The sequence below is a fragment of the Narcine bancroftii genome, chromosome 5 (assembly GCF_036971445.1).
Source record: "Narcine bancroftii isolate sNarBan1 chromosome 5, sNarBan1.hap1, whole genome shotgun sequence".
In the NCBI taxonomy this organism is placed as follows: domain Eukaryota; kingdom Metazoa; phylum Chordata; class Chondrichthyes; order Torpediniformes; family Narcinidae; genus Narcine; species Narcine bancroftii.
Window position 1 is genome coordinate 196,966,282 of NC_091473.1, and position 17,089 is coordinate 196,983,370.

Genomic DNA, 17,089 nt, shown 5'->3' on the forward strand with positions numbered 1-17,089 from the left:
CCCCACCCTAGAGACCGAGATCTCTCTTGAAAATCCTCCCATTATCTTTTTCAGTTATTATAACATTAAGCAGATCTCCTAACGCCAGCATCGATGGTGATATCTGGATGTCCACCTTTTTCACGCATTGGATCCCCCTTCTTTCCAATGGTGGAATCCACAACGATGCGTCCTCTGATAAAAGGTCCGGGATGGTCCTTTTACAGAAGGCGAGAATATTTGTTCCGCTTGTACGAATATTATAGATACATACAGCACGGAATCAGCCCCTTCGACCCAACGTCCCATTAATTAATAACTTAATTATAATGATCATTCATTATAAACCTTTTCTTTCCATATATCCGTCTTTTAAATGTGGAAATATTTTGGTCTTCATTGGGAGACAATGTGATTTCCCCACACTGTTTTTGCCTGCTGTTTTTGAAATAAAGGTATTAAATTATCAACTACAATCTAATAATGTGCTGAATTGCCTTGAAACTGAATCGTATAAAAGTTTGCAAGAGCAAAGGTGAATTTAAACTCCAACAGGGTCATCCAGTTTGACACGACGGTCGTTGGCCTCATTAGCAACAATGGTGAGTTGCTCTACAGAGAAGAGGTGGAGAATCTCGTGATGTGGTGCGAGAGCAACCACCTGAGTCTCATTGTGGACAAGATGACGGAGATGATCGTGGGCTTCAGACATGACCACCCTCCACTACAACTTGTTTCAAGCCCAGAGGACTCCAAAACCCAGCAGCAATAGAAATTCACCAAGATAATGCACACTTAAACAAAAGTTGCTTTTCATTTTCTTTAAACATAATAACAAGATCAATCTTAAACTTATTACTATTAATTTAACCTAACAACCCCCTTCTAATTCTAAGCACATGTGTATGTAATGAATGTATAAGTTCAGAAAAGTTCTTTAATTCACAGTCCAATCTCACTTCTCACTTCTCCAAGTTCACCGATATCAGGCAATTCTTATACTGTGCATAGAATTTAACATTTATGAATCTTCACCAGGCTCTGCTGCTTAAAATTAAATGGTTACCACTCAGGAACGTTCTTGTTGGTTTCAGAGAGAGACTTGTTGCTTGTTGGACCCACACAAACTGATTTCCTCTTCAGTGCCTTGCTGAAAAAACTTTCCCCATCATGGGTTTCCAAATGATAACCTCTTCTTCCAGGTCAACACAAAGTTCTTTTTGTTTTCCTTATTTCAGGAGAAACACTCCAGCCAGCCATTTCCTCTTGTAAGAACTACAAGGTTTTTTTAACAGGCTGAACTCAGAACTCACAACCTGTCTTCAAAATGGGGTTTTCAACAAGCTTGCTAGCTCGCCATGTTGCAGCTTCAACTGCTACTGTAGAAGTGACTTCCCTCTCTCTCTCCAAAAGAGAAATTACCTGTTTGTTTTTCCTCTCTCGCTTGTAAGAACCATATGAGTTTAATTATTGGAGGACTCCAAACCTGATCTTTGAAAGACCTTATCAGCATCTGAGCCTGGACTTTGTTCTATTTGCATCTCCTCAAAGTTCTTTCCAAAGCAGTTCCATTGTCTCTGCAAAGTCACTGGTGAATCCATGTCTCACTTCAGCAAAGCTCTTGCATTTTAAATGAGATGTCTTTTGTGATGTGTTACTCTGTTTGTTGTTAAGAATCACCTTCACAAAATCCCAATAATCTCTTTTAAAGACACATTTTACCCATAACTATTCTAACATATCCCAGAACAACATCAACAACTCTGTAGTGGAGACAGTAAAGAGAACCAAGTTCCTTGGAGTTCACTGAACTAGTGACCTATCATGGACACAACATCTCCTCACATCAGAAAAGTGCAAAAGCATCTGCATTTCCCGAGAAGACTGAAGTGGGCAGGGCGACCGGCCACCATCATGTCAATCTTCTACAGAGGCTCTATCCAGAGCGTCCTGCATCACAGTGCAGGGAAGGTCACTGCAGAGAAATGGATTGGAGGTCCACATGGCCATAAGAGTGGCAGAGAGGATCAATGGGGACTCCCCCACCCCACCCCTACCATTGACATGATCTACCAGGATCGTTGTCTGAAGAGTGCACATAAAATCATTGAGAACCCCTTCCCCACCCCGAACACAGCATCCTCCAGCTGCTCCCATTGGGAAAGGGATACAGAGGTTTTAGAGGCAGCACCACCAAGCTGGGGAACAGCTTCTCTCTAACCCAGGGGTCCCCAAACCTTTTAGACTATTGACCCCTTCATGGAATACTTGATCCCTCATCAACCCCCAAGCATGGAATTCCAGTGCTGGTCAGGGAGTCGGGGGAGGGGGGGGAGGTGGTGCTGGATGGGGAGGGGGGGGTGACCAAAGGTACAAAGAACACACACGTCTTCCTTCTTCGCTCCGTCCGTCCTCCTACCTGCTCTCAACTGATTCAAAGGCCGAAGGCCGGCCACTGAGGCCCGCTCTCGCGAGATGTTGTCCACCTGCTGCCACAGGCGCTATTTTCCATTGATCCGCCCCTGCTTTCCACCGCTAAAGTTCAATCAACATTTCCCCCCCCCCACCGCACCCCTGGCATTATCAACCCCCTGATATTTATTGACCCCTTGGATTGTCCCACTTTGTAGACCCCTGCTCTGACTGGATGGCATTGACGTCGACTTCTCCAGTTTCCGCTAACCTACTCCCCATTCTCCCCCTCCCATCCCTTTCTCTTGGTCTCCTTTCCTCCAGCTCTCCACCCCCTTCCCTCTCCATTCACAGAGCCACCCCTTCCCCCCCCCCCCATTTGCAGCTGGCCCCTCCCTCCCTTCTCCACCTATTACCTCCTGCCTTTGGGACCATGTTCCTCCCCCCCACCATTTTGTTTGGGTGCCTGCCAACACTTAATTCTTATCTTGATGAAGGGCTCAGGCCCGAAACATTGGTTGTGCATCTTAATCTTTGCGAAATAAAGTGCGTTATTTGACCTGCTGAATTTCTCCAGCGTCGTGTTTTACTTCATGTGGTGCAACCATTGTACAGTACGTACTGTATGGACTGGCCCTGTGACTCCTCCCTCCCAAATAGCCCCATAAAAGCCCAAACCCCTCCCTCAGTACCCGCCTTGGAACTGGGCCAGGCAACATGGGAGATGTGCTAATGTCTTAAGGTGATTAAAGCCTATTGATCGCAACTCTCTGTCTAATGTGGTTGATCGATGGCACTACAATTTAATCGGCTTAAATTTTTGGGCTATGGATAAATTGGACACCGACCTTGGACACCAAAGGCCCCAGTCAAATTCGATCAATGGCTGCGCTGCCTCAATGCCTTCAGAAGACGCAATGACGTGCAGAGAGAGGAAGACAAATGAGATCTGCTCTTTGCTCAGGTCACTCACTGAGTCTTCCAGATGATCAGAGACTGCTCGACTTAATCGGCCGCAATGGAGCTCCTGCAGAGATGGTATCGGACCCCGATGAATGTCATTTATGCCAGGTACCTTCTGAGCAGTCAGAGACAAGCGTCTGGTGAGTTGGTCGGTGAGTACATGTGGGTCCTGTGGGAGCTGGGGTGAGCCTGCAACTGCAGAGATATCTCTGCTGCTGCCCATCAAGAAGGCCTGATATGTGATGCATGCGTAGCTGACGTCAGGACCCCGTGTCGTTGGAGCGTCGGCCTCAGTTGGACAGTGTTCCCCATCTTCCCGTTGTGTAGAGGTCACCTGGGACGGTGGCCGATGTCACCCCCAGGTCCCCTGTTCATCGGCCATTTTGTGGGCCAGTCCACATCTCCGAGCACAGGCCAATACAACATGATGATAAAGAAATCTTGAACATTGTAATTGTGTGTATGGCAATAAACTCCTGATCATGTAGCAATAATTAAACTCATTATAATATATTTTTTTAATTATCTACAGATTAGAGATTATTTTATGATCTCAATTACCTACATTTCCGAAGAGGACTGATAAAAATGTAATTGATGTAATTTACAACCTTTCTATAACAGTTCAATATCTAACATTTATGATATGTTGTTGGGAATAAGAGAGGCTTCCTCAGATAAAATTTTAAAAGCCCAGGAACAGGACATACAACTTTTCATTCCTTTTTTTAAATTTTTTTATTTTTCACACTATAAATCATATTGACCAAGATACATACAGACATTTTTCTTCTTAAATATATACAGTGTTGTTTTCTCCCCCTTTTCCCCCTCCCTTCCCTCCCTCCCTCACTCCCTTTCCCATTTATTTGAAGTTCAATCTATAAGATACATTAAACCCGTTAAACAATGTTGTCACTTAATAAAAATAAACAAGAAATTTTACTGAGTCAGTTCTTTTCATTATCTTCTCCTTCTGTCATTTTAGGTGGTGGAAGTCCATGGTAGGATTTCTCTATTGTGTTTCATGTATGGCTCCCATATTTGTTTGAATATTGTAATGTTATTTCTTAAATTATATGTTATTTTTTAAAATGGAATACGTTTATTCATTTCTATATACCATTGTTGTATTCTCAAGTTATCTTCTAATTTCCAGGTTGACATAATACATTTTTTTGCTACAGCTAGGGCTATCATAACAAATCTTTTTTGTGCTCCATCCAAATCGAGTCCAAATTCTTTGTTTCTTATATTACTTAGCAGGAAGATCTCTGGGTTTTTTGGTATATTGTTTTTTGTGATTTTATTTAATATCTAGTATAGATCTTCCCCAAATTTTTTCACTTTCTCACATGTCCAAATTGCATGAATTGTTGTTCCCGTTTCCTTTTTACAGCGAAAACATCTGTCTGAAACTGTTGGGTCCCATTTATTTAACTTTTGAGGTGTGATGTATAGCCTGTGTTTCCAGTTATATTGTATCATACGTAACCTCGTGTTTATTGTATTTCTCATAGTTCCGGAGCATAGCTTCTCCCATGTTTCATTCTTTATCTTTATGTTTAGATCTTGTTCCCATTTTTGTTTAGGTTTACCATTTGTTTCCTCGTTCTCCTTTTCTTGCAGTTTGATGTACATGTTTGTTACAAATTTTTTAATTATCATTGTGTCTGTAATCACATATTCAAAATTGCTTCCTTCTGGTAACCTCAGACTGTTTCCCAATTTGTCCTTCAAGTAGGTTTTCAATTGGTAGTATGCAAACATTGTATCGTGAGTTATATTATACTTATCCTTCATTTGTTCAAAGGATAATAATTTATTTCCCGAAAAACAATTTTCTATTCTTTTGATCCCTTTTCTCTCCCATTCTCTAAAGGAAAGGTTATCTATTGTAAAAGGGATTAGCTGATTTTGCGTCAATATTAGTTTTGGTAGTGGTAATTTGTTTTATTCCTTTCTACATGAATCTTCTTCCAAATGTTGAGCAGATGATGCAATACCGGTGAATTCTCACGTTGTACCAATTTTTCATCCCATTTATATAGTATATGTTCAGGTATCTTCTCCCCTATTTTATCTAGTTCTAATCTGGTCCAATCTGGTTTTTCCCTTGTTTGATAAAAATCTGATAGGTATCTTAATTATGAGGCTCTATAGGACCATCGCCTTCCCAAGATTGTGTTATATGGCGAGCTCTCCACTGGCCACTGTGACAGAGGTGCACCAAAGAAAAGATACAAGGACTGCCTAAAGAAATCTCTTGGTGCCTGCCACATTGACCACCGCCAGTGGGCTGATAACGCCTCAAACCGTGCATCTTGGCGCCTCACAGTTTGGCGGGCAGCAACCTCCTTTGAAGAAGACCGCAGAGCCCACCTCACTGACAAAAGGCAAAGGAGGAAAAACCCAACACCCAACCCCAACCAACCAATTTTCCCCTGCAACCGCTGCAACCGTGTCTGCCTGTCCCGCATCGGACTTGTCAGCCACAAACGAGCCTGCAGCTGACGTGGACTTTTTACCCCCTCCATAAATCTTCGTCCGCGAAGCCAAGCCAAAGAAGAATAATAATTTTTAAAGTTTGGTAGTTGTAAGCCTCCTTGTTTGTACCATTCTGTTAATTTATCTAGTGCTATCCTTGGTTTCCCCCCCTTTCCATAAAAATTTCCTTATTATTTTCTTTAACTCCTTGAAGAATTTCTCTGTTAGGCGTATTGGTAATAATTGAAATAGGTATTGTATCCTTGGGAAAATGTTAATTTTAATTCAGTTTATCCTTCCTATCAGTGTTAGTGGTAAGTCTTTCCAATGCTCTAAGTCATCTTGTAATTTTTTCATTAATGGATGGTAATTGAGTTTATATAGATGGCTGAGGTTTTTATTTAGTTGGATACCTAGGTATCGCATTGCTTGCGTTTGCCATCTAAATGGCAATTCTTTCTTAAACTTTGAGAAATCCGCATTATTCATTGGCATTGTTTAAATTTTATTTGCGTTGATCTTGTACCCTGACACTTCTCCATTTTCTTTAATTTCCTATGTAATTCTTTTATTGATATTTCTGGTTCTGTTAAGTATATTATAACGTCATCTGCAAATAAACGGATTTTATATTCCTCCTCTTTTATTTTTATCCCTCTTATTTTATTTTCTGTTCTTATCAGTTCTGCTAGTGGTTCTATAGCTAACGCGAACAGTGAGGGAGATAGTGGACATCCGTGCCTTGTTGATCTACTTAAGTTAAATTATTTTGATATATATCCATTTACTGTCACTTTCGCCAATGGCCCCTTATATAATGCTTTAATCCAATTAATATATTTCTCTGGTAAGCTGAATTTTTATAGTACTTTGAATAAATAATTCCATTCTACTCTGTCAAAGGCCTTCTCTGCGTCTAAAGCAAGCGCTACTATTGGAGTTTTATTTCCTTCTTGTCTTGGGTAAACTTATACCTCTCATTTTGTTCATTTTAGATTGGTCACAGTGTTTGAGCTACCAAAAGAAAATAGACACACACACCGAGAGCAGTTCAGTTTATACAAATGTTTATTACTAATTCAAAAGCTGATTTCACACTACAATATGCAAGCCCTTCCCAACTATACTTATCAACGCTTGGACTGGTCCCAACTGCCGAAGCAAGGCAACGACTGCACACTTGTAGTAGGTTGTCAGGGCGCTGGTAGCAGCTTCTCCACCTCCCCCGACCGGGACGTTGCTTGGACTCTGGCTGTTCTTCCTTCTTGACAAGGGGTGTTCCCACCCCTCGGAGAATCTAAACTTCAGCAGCAGGACCACAGGCTTATATACCCCAAAAACAATTAATCATGCGCCTACTCCTTCTAATATTTTTCCATCAAAATCAAAAATGAAAATTACATTCTACAATTTAGAAGATTAATTATTATGGAACCAGGATGTTATAATTTCCTGGTTTATCTCGTAGATACAAAGACTTATTAAAACTTCTCGAGCAAGACAGGTTGTGACCAATTCGTCAATTTCAAAGTGTTGCATTTGACAACTGCTTTCCCTGGGCCTCACAGTGGAATTCCATTTCAAAGTGTATCTTCAGATAAGTCCCCATGGCTGAGTTTAATTACATCTGCTAGTTCTGAAAGTAAGGTGACCTGCGTGTGGACCCAGTGTCGTCAGTTCCACATAAGCAAAAAGCATCTGGGTACATGGTTTTAATCCTCCATTACACTTCTACAGGTAAATTTACAGGTATTGTCTGTTGTTCGTCTTTTTTTAATAAATCCAGTTTGGTCTAGATTTACTATTTTTAGTACATAGTCGGCTAATCTGTTTGCTAATAGTTTAGCTATTATAATCTGTGTTAAGTAAAGATATTGGTCTATATGACGCTGGTGCAAGTGGATCTTTCCCTGTCTTTGGTATTACTGTAATTATTGCTGTTTTGCATGAATCTGGTAAGCTTTGTGTTTTATCAGTCTGGTTAATTACTTCCAGGAGGGGAGGAATTAATAAATCTTTAAATGTTTTATAGAATTCTATTGGGAATCCATCCTCTCCTGGTGTTTTATTGTTCGGTAGTTTTTTTTATTATTTCCTGTAATTCTTCTATTTCAAATGGTTTTATTAATTTATTTTGCTCTTCTGTTTGTAATTTCGGTAGTTCAATTTTAGTTAGAAATTAATCTATTTTGTCTTCTTTCCCTTTCTTTTCAGTTTGATATAGTTGCTCGTAGAATTCCCTGAAGTTTTCATTGATCTCCGTTGGATTATATGTAATTTGCTTGTCCTTTTTCCTTGATGCCAATACAATTCTTTTAGTTTGTTCTGTCTTAAGCTGCCATGCTAGAATTTTGTGTTTTTTCTCCTAGTTCATAATATTTCTGTTTTGTCTTCATTATGTTCTTCTCCACCTTATATGTTTGTAGTGTTTCATATTTTATTTTTTTATCTGCTAATTCTCTTCTTTTAGTTGTATCTTCCTTTATTGCTAATTCTTTTTCTATATTTGTTATTTCCCTTTCCAACTGTTCTGTCTCCTGATTGTAGTCCTTCTTCATCTTAGTTACATAACTTATTATTTGCCGTCTGATGAATGCTTTCATTGCGTCCCATAATATAAACTTATCTTTCACTGATTCCGTATTTATTTCAAAGTACATTTTAATTTGTCGTTCAATGAATTCTCTAAAATCCTGTCTTTTAAGTAGCATGGAGTTTAATCTCCATCTATACATTCTTGGTGGGATGTCCTCTAGCTCTATTGCCAATAACAGGGGTGAATGGACCGATAATAGTCTAGCTTTATATTCCGTTTTCCCAACTCTCCCTTGAATGTGGGCTGATAACAGGAATAGGTCTATCCTTGAGTATGTTTTATGTCTGCCCGAATAATATGAATATTCCTTTTCCTTTGGGTGTTGTTTCCTCCATATATCCAAAAGTTGCATTTCTTGCATCGATTTAATTATAAATTTGGTTACTTTGTTCTTTCTGTTAGTTTGTTTCCAATATTATCCATGTTTGAGTCCAAATTAAGGTTAAAAACACCCCCCTCCCCATTAGCATGTTCCTTTGCGTATCTGCTATCTTCAAAAAGATATCTTGCATAAATTTTTGATCTTCATCATTAGGTGAATATACATTGAGTAAATTCCAAAATTCTGAATATATCTGACATTTTATCATTACATATCTCCCTCCTGGATCTATTATTTCCTCTTCTATTTTGATTGGTACATTTTTACTGATTAATATAGCTATTCCTCTGGCTTTTGAATTATATGATGCTGCTGTTGCATGTCCTATCCAATCTCTCTTTAATTTCTTGTGTTCCACTTCAGTTAGATATGTTTCTTGTACGAATGCTATATCAATTTTTTTCTTTTTTCAGTAAATTTAACAGTTTCTTCCTTTTGATTTGGTTATGTATTCCATTAATATTTAAAGTCATATAGTTCAACATAGCCATTTCATACTTTGTTTATCTTTCCTTTCCGTTTCCTCATCACCACCTTCCCTTCTTATCCATTTCTGCTATCTTTTTTTGAACACATTATAAGACAACATTTCTAAAACATAAAATATTTCAACTATTCTCATATCTAAAATTCCTTTAACCCCAATAGTCCCTCCCCTTTCTGAGTTCCCCTTTGTCCCTTGTCGGGCAACCACATCTCCCCCCTCCACTTGGATTTGCGAATTCACTCGCAAGCGTCAACTGATTTCGCAGTGTCTGTAATTCTTCCCCACCCAGCCCCCCCCAGAAAAGATTTTAATCTTCATATATAACAAAGGTCACTCTCTTAATTCCCTCCTTACTTTCTTTCTTCCCTTTCTTTCCCTTCTTAGTTCTTACCTATACTCTATTTTTTTTATATATACATATATAGTTTGTTGTCATTTTTGTTCTTGTTACATCTCTTCATCTCTCTGTCTGTTTTGTAGTTGTTCTGCAAATTTTCGTACTTCTTCCGGATCTGAGAATAGTTGGCTTTGCTGCCCCAGAATAACTATTTTAAGTACTGCTGGGTATTTTAACATAAATTTATAACCTTTTTTCCATAGGGTCATTTTTGCTGCATTAAACTCCTTCCTCTTCTTCAGGAGTTCAAAACTTATATCTGGATAGAAAAAATTTTTTTGACCCTTGTATTCCAGTGGTTTTTTTGTCTTCTCTTATTTTCTTCATTGCCTTCTCCAATATATTTTCTCTTGTTGTATATCTTAGGAATTTTACTAGACTGGATCTTGGTTTTTGTTGTGGTTGTGGTTTAGGGGCTAATGTTCTGTGTGCCCTTTCTATTTCCATTTCTTCCTGTAATTCTGGTCTTCCTAGGACCCTGGGGATCCATTCTTTTATAAATTCTTTCATATTTTTGCCTTCTTCATCTTCCTTAAGGCCCACTATCTTTATATTGTTTCTTCTATTATAATTTTCCATTATATCTATCTTCTGAGCTAACAGCTCTTGTGTTTCTTTAACTTTTTTATCAGATTCTTCTAATTTCTTTTTTAAGTTATTTACTTCCATTTCTCTGGCTGTTTCTCGTTTTCCACCTTGTCTACTCTTTTTCCTATATCTGACATGATCATCTCTAATCTATTCACTTTTTCTTCTGTACTTTTTATTCTTCTTTTTATTTCATTGAATTCTTGTGACTGCCATTCTTTTATTGTTTCCATATATTCTTTAAAAAAATATATCCATGTACTTGCCCTTCCCTTCATCTTCCATTTCTCTGTGTTCTTCCTCTTCTTCTGACTCCACTCCTGGATCTGTGTCCTTTACCTCTGTCTCTTCTGGTTTTCTTGTTGGGTTGTTTGTTTTAATTTGTTGTGTATTTTTGGTCTTCTTATTTTTATTAGAAGTGTCTTGATGTTGGTCTTCTTCCTCTGGGTTGGTCATCTGTTGTTTCTTTGATTTCTTATTTTTACTCTCTTATTTCTTGCTCTTGTTATTTTCTATGTTTTCCTCTTGCTGTTGTGTTGTAGTTGTCTGTTTCAGCTGTGGAGATCGACTCCTCAGCTGGTCCCCCCTCCCGTCAGGGTTACTTTTGTTTTGTGCATTGCGCATGCACGAGGATTCGCGCATGCGCTGTTGCGCACTTTTGTTTGGCTCCATGAGCCATTTTTGTATTCCTGAGTTCGGGGCTTCGACTGACCTCAGGGAGCGGGCTTCTCTCTCCACGGCGGGCCTCCTCGTACAGGTAAGGCCTTCACCTTCTTATTCTGACGTCTTTCCTTCTTCTTTTCTTCTCGTTGTTTTTGGTTTTTCTTTCTTCGCTGCCATTTTCTCCACACTTTTACTTTCACTTTGTTTTGATTTTTATGTTTGTGCCTTTGCTTTTTCTCTATTTTTTTTAACTTTTCTGGAGAGGGCTGGAGTTCCCCTACCGACCGGCCACTACTCCATCACGTGACTCCTCCCCCCAACTTTTCATTCCTGAAGAAACTTGGAATGTAATTTTCAAATTGGTGATTACCTCTTCTTTATGTGCCCTTCACTCTCTACTACAATTTAAATAGGGCTCACATGTCCAAAGTCAAACGATCTTGTTTTTATCTCCTCATTGTGATAAATGTAACAATGGTGATGCTTCATTAATTCATATGTTTGGGACATGTTAGAGTCTTGAGAAATTTTAGATCAAAATATTTCAAGTTTTCTCTGCACTTTTTAAAGTTCATTTTAAACCAAATCACTTAATCGATTTATTTGGTTGTGTTGGAGAGAGTAGCTCGTAGCAGCACTACAAGTTCCAGTGAACTGGCAGCCGAACATCATGACATCATGTCATGAAATTTGTGGTTTTGCAGCAGCTTCACAGGGCAAACATTTATATAAACTAAAATAAATAAAAATAGTGCACGAAAAGTCAAGGCAAGTCTGGTTCATTGCTCATTCAAGAATCTGATGGCAGAGGGGAAGAAGCTGTCCTTGTCCCACTGAGTGCTTGTCTTCTGGCTCCTGGACCTTTTCCCCGATGGTAGCAGAGTGAAGAGGGCAGGGCTTGGGTGGTGAGGGTCCTTGAGGGTAGAGGCTGCTTTTTTACGACACCGCCTCGGGTAGACATCCTCGATGGTGTGAAGACCGGCGGCCGTGATGCAGCAGGCTGAGTGAACCACCCTCTGGAGCCTTCCTCTCATCCTGTGTGTTGGCACCTCTGTACCAAGCGGCGATGCAACCGGCCAGAATGCTCTTCCGCTGCACGCCTGTGGACATTTTCGAGAGTCTTCAGCGACATACCAAATCCCCTCACAAGGTGTAGCTTTCTTCATTATTGCAATAAGCGACTCTGAGACAGGCACATGGATGAAATAAAAATAGAGGGTTATGAAGTCAGGAGGGTTCAGCTCTCCATCCTCAGAACACTTCCAATCTCTTTTCAGTGCCAACTGCTCAGTCCAAGATTCCGCCCTGCTCCAGCTCCCTCAACAGCCTCTAAGGCTAGAGCTGGATGAGGTCCTCACCCGGGAAGAGACATATAAGGCAATTGAACAACTAAAAAGTGGCAAAGCAGCAGATATGGATGGAATCCCCCCAGAGGTCTGGAAGGCTGGCGGCAAAACTCTGCATGCCAAACTGCATGAGTTTTTCAAGCCTTGCTGGGACCAAGGAAAACTGCCTCAGGACCTTCGTGATGCCATCATCATCACCCTGTGCAAAAACAAAGGCGAGAAATCAGACTGCTCAAACTACAGGGGAATCACGCTGCTCTCCATTGCAGGCAAAATCTTTGCTAGGATTTTCCTAAATAGAATAATACCTAGTGTCGCTGAGAATATTCTCCCAGAATCACAGTGCGGCTTTCGCGCAGAGGAACCACTGACATGGTCTTTGCCCTCAGACAGCTCCAAGAAAAGTGCAGAGAACAAAACAAAGGACTCTACATCACCTTTGTTGACCTCACCAAAGCCTTCGACACCGTGAGCAGGAAAGGGCTTTGGCAAATACTAGAGCGCATCGGATGCCCCCCAAAGTTCCTCAACATGGTTATCCTCTAAACTGTATTAAAGTGAACATTTTTCCAAGGATATTATACTTATTTCAGGCATTGCCAATACAACTGACAGAAAAATTCTTCAAAGAGTTAAAGAAAATAATAAGGAAGTTTTTATGGAGAGGGGGGAAACCGAGGATAGCACTAGATAAATTAACAGAATGGTATAAACAAGGAGGCTTACAATTGCCAAACTTTAAAAATTATTATAGAGCCGCACAATTAAGATACCTATCAGATTTTTATCAAACAAGGGAAAAACCAGACTGGACGAGATTAGAATTAGATAAAATAGGGGAAAAGATACCTGAACACATCTTATATAAATGGGATGAAAAATTGGTACAACATAGAACTTCTCCAGTATTACATCATCTCCTCAATATTTGGAAGAAGATTCATGTAGAAAGAAATAAAACAAATTATCAAATACCAAAACTAATATTGACGCAAAATAAGCTACTCCCTTTTACAATAGATAACCTTTCCTTTAGAGAATGGGAAAAAAAGGGATTAAAAGAATAGAAAATTGTTTTTCAGGAAGTAGATTCTTATCCTTTGAACAAATGAGAGATAAGTACAATATAACTGGAGATACAGCGCTGGCATATTACCAACTGAGATCCTACTTGAAGGATAAATTAGGAAGCAATTTGAGTTTGCCAGAGGGAAGTAACCTTGAATATGTGATTACAGATACAATGTTAATCAAAAGATTTATAACAAATATGTATATTAAACTGCAAGAAAAGGAGAATGAGGAAACAAATGGTAAAACTAAACAAAAATGGGAACAAGATTTAAATATAAAGATAAAAAAGGAAACATGGGAGAAATTATGTTCTGGAACAATGAGAAATACAATAAATACGAGGCTACGTATGATACAATATAATTGGTTACACAGACTATACATTACACCGCAAAAGTTAAATAAATGGGACCCAACAGTATCTGATAGATGTTTTCGATGTAAAAAAGAAATGGGAACAACAATTCATGCAATCTGGACATGTGAGAGAGTAGAAAAATTTTGGGAAGATCTCAATCAGATATTAAATAAAATAACAGAAAACAATATACCAAAGAATCCAGAGATCTTTCTCCTAAGTAACATAAAAAACAAAGAATTTGGAATTGATTTCGAGGATGCACAAAAAAGATTTGTTAAGATAGCCCTAGCCGTAGCAAAAAAATGTATTATGTCAACCTGGAAATTGGAAGATAATTTGAAAATACAACAATGGTATATAGAAATGAATAAATGTATTCCATTAGAAAAAATAACATATAGTTTAAGAAATAATATTGAAATATTCGAACAAATATGGGAGCCTTACATTAAATACAATAGCGAAAACCTACCGGGGACAAACATTACCTAAGTTGATGGAAGGAGAAGGAAAGAAAAGAATGGACTCAGTAGAATTTCTGGTGTATTTTTGTTGAATGACAACATTGTCTGACTGGTTTAATGCAACCTAGATTGTATACCTAAAATGGATGGGAGGGTGGGGTGGGGGGTGGCTTGGGAGGAGGGAGGGGGGGGGACAAAAAGCCACTGTATATGTGTGAAAAAGAAAAAGTGTGTATCATGGCTAATGTGATTTATGGCTTGGCTTCGCGGACGAAGATTTATGGAGGGGGAAAAAGTCCACGTCAGTTGCAGGCTCGATTGTGGCTGACGAGTCCGATGCGGGACAGGCAGACACGGTTGCAGCGGTTGCAGGGGAAAATTGGTTGGTTGGGGTTGGGTGTTGGGTTTTTCCTCCTTTGTCTTTTGTCAGTGAGGTGGGCTCTGCGGTCTTCTTCAAAGGAGGTTGCTGCCCGCCGAACTGTGAGGCGCCAAGATGCACGGTTTAAGGCAATATCAGCCCACTGGCGGTGGTCAATGTGGCAGGCACCAAGAGATTTCTTTAGGCAGTCCTTGTTTGGCTCCGAATCATGGGTCCTCTACCGGCACCACCTACGGCTCCTAGAACGCTTCCACCAGCGTTGTCTCCGCTCCATCCTCAACATCCATTGGAGCGCTTACATCCCTAACGTCGAAGTACTCGAGATGGCAGAGGTCGACAGCATCGAGTCCACGCTGCTGAAGATCCAGCTGCGCTGGATGGGTCACGTCTCCAGAATGGAGGACCATCGCCTTCCCAAGATCGTGTTATATGGCGAGCTCTCCACTGGCCACCGTGACAGAGGTGCACCAAAGAAAAGGTACAAGGACTGCCTAAAGAAATCTCTTGGTGCCTGCCACATTGACCACCGCCACTGGGCTGATAACGCCACAAACCGTGCATCTTGGCGCCTCACAGTTTGGCGGGCAGCAACCTCCTTTGAAGAAGACCGCAGAGCCCACCTCACTGACAAAAGGCAAAGGAGGAAAAACCCAACACCCAACCCCAACCAACCAATTTTCCCCTGCAACCGCTGCAATCGTGTCTGCCTGTCCCGCATCGGACTTGTCAGCCACAAACAAGCCTGCAGCTGACGTGGACTTTTTATCCCCTCCATAAATCTTCGTCCGCGAAGCCAAGCCAAAGATGTTATTTTTTCTAATGGAATACATTTATTCATTTCTATATACCATTGTTGTATTTTCAAATTATCTTCCAATTTCCAGGTTGACATAATACATTTTTTTGCTACGGCTAGGGCTATCTTAACAAATCTTTTTTGTGCATCTTCCAAGTCAATTCCAAATTCTTTATTTTTTATGTTACTTAGGAGAAAGATCTCTGGATTCTTTGGTATATTGTTTTCTGTTATTTTATTTAATATCTGATTGAGATCATCCCAAAATTTTTCTACTCTCTCACATGTCCAGATTGCATGAATTGTTGTTCCCCTTTCTTTTTTACATCGAAAACATCTATCAGATACTGTTGGGTCCCATTTATTTAACTTTTGCGGTGTAATGTATAGTCTGTGTAACCAATTATATTGTATCATACGCAGCCTCGTATTTATTGTATTTCTCATTGTTCCAGAACATAATTTCTCCCATGTTTCCTTTTTTATCTTTATATTTAAATCTTGTTCCCATTTTTGTTTAGTTTTACCATTTGTTTCCTCATTCTCCTTTTCTTGCAGTTTAATATACATATTTGTTATAAATCTTTTGATTAACATTGTATCTGTAATCACATATTCAAGGTTACTTCCCTCTGGTAAACTCAAATTGCTTCCTAATTTATCTTTCAAGTAGGATCTCAGTTGGTAATATGCCAGCGCTGTATCTCCAGTTATATTGTACTTATCTCTCATTTGTTCAAAGGATAAGAATCTACTTCCTGAAAAACAATTTTCTATTCTTTTAATCCCTTTTTTTTCCCATTTTCTAAAGGAAAGGTTGTCTATTGTAAAAGGGAGTAGCTTATTTTGCGTCAATATTAGTTTTGGTATTTGATAATTTGTTTTATTTCTTTCTACATGAATCTTCTTCCATATATTGAGGAGATGGTGTAATACTGGAGAAGTTCTATGTTGTACCAATTTTTCGTCCCATTTATATAATATGTGTTCAGGTATCTTTTCCCCTATTTTATCTAATTCTAGTCTCGTCCAGTCTGGTTTTTCCCTTGTTTGATAAAAATCTGATAGGTACCTTAATTGTGCGGCTCTATAATAATTTTTGAAGTTTGGCAATTGTAAGCCTCCTTGTTTATACCATTCTGTTAATTTATCTAGTGCTATCCTCGGTTTCCCCCCTCTCCATAAAAATTTCCTTATTATTTTCTTTAACTCTTTGAAGAATTTTTCTGTCAGTTGTATTGGCAATGCCTGAAATAAGTATAGTATCCTTGGAAAAATGTTCATTTTAATACAGTTTATCCTTCCTATCAGTGTTAGTGGTAGCTCTTTCCAATGCTCTAAATCGTCCTGTAATTTTTTTCATTAGTGGATTGTAATTGAGTTTATATAATTGGCCTAGATTTTTGTTTATTTGCACACCTAGGTATCTTATTGCCTGCATTTGCCATCTGAATGGGGATTCCTCCTTAAATTTTGATAAATCCGCGTTATTCATAGGCATTGCTTCACTTTTATTTACGTTTATCTTGTATCCCGACACTTCTCCATATTCCTTCAATTTCTTATATAGTTCTTTTATTGATAGTTCTGGTTCTGTTAAGTACACTATCACATCATCCGCAAATAGACTGATTTTATATTCCCTGTCTTTTATTTTTATTCCTTTTATATTATTATCTATTCTTATCGATTCTGCTAGTGGTTCTATAGCTAGC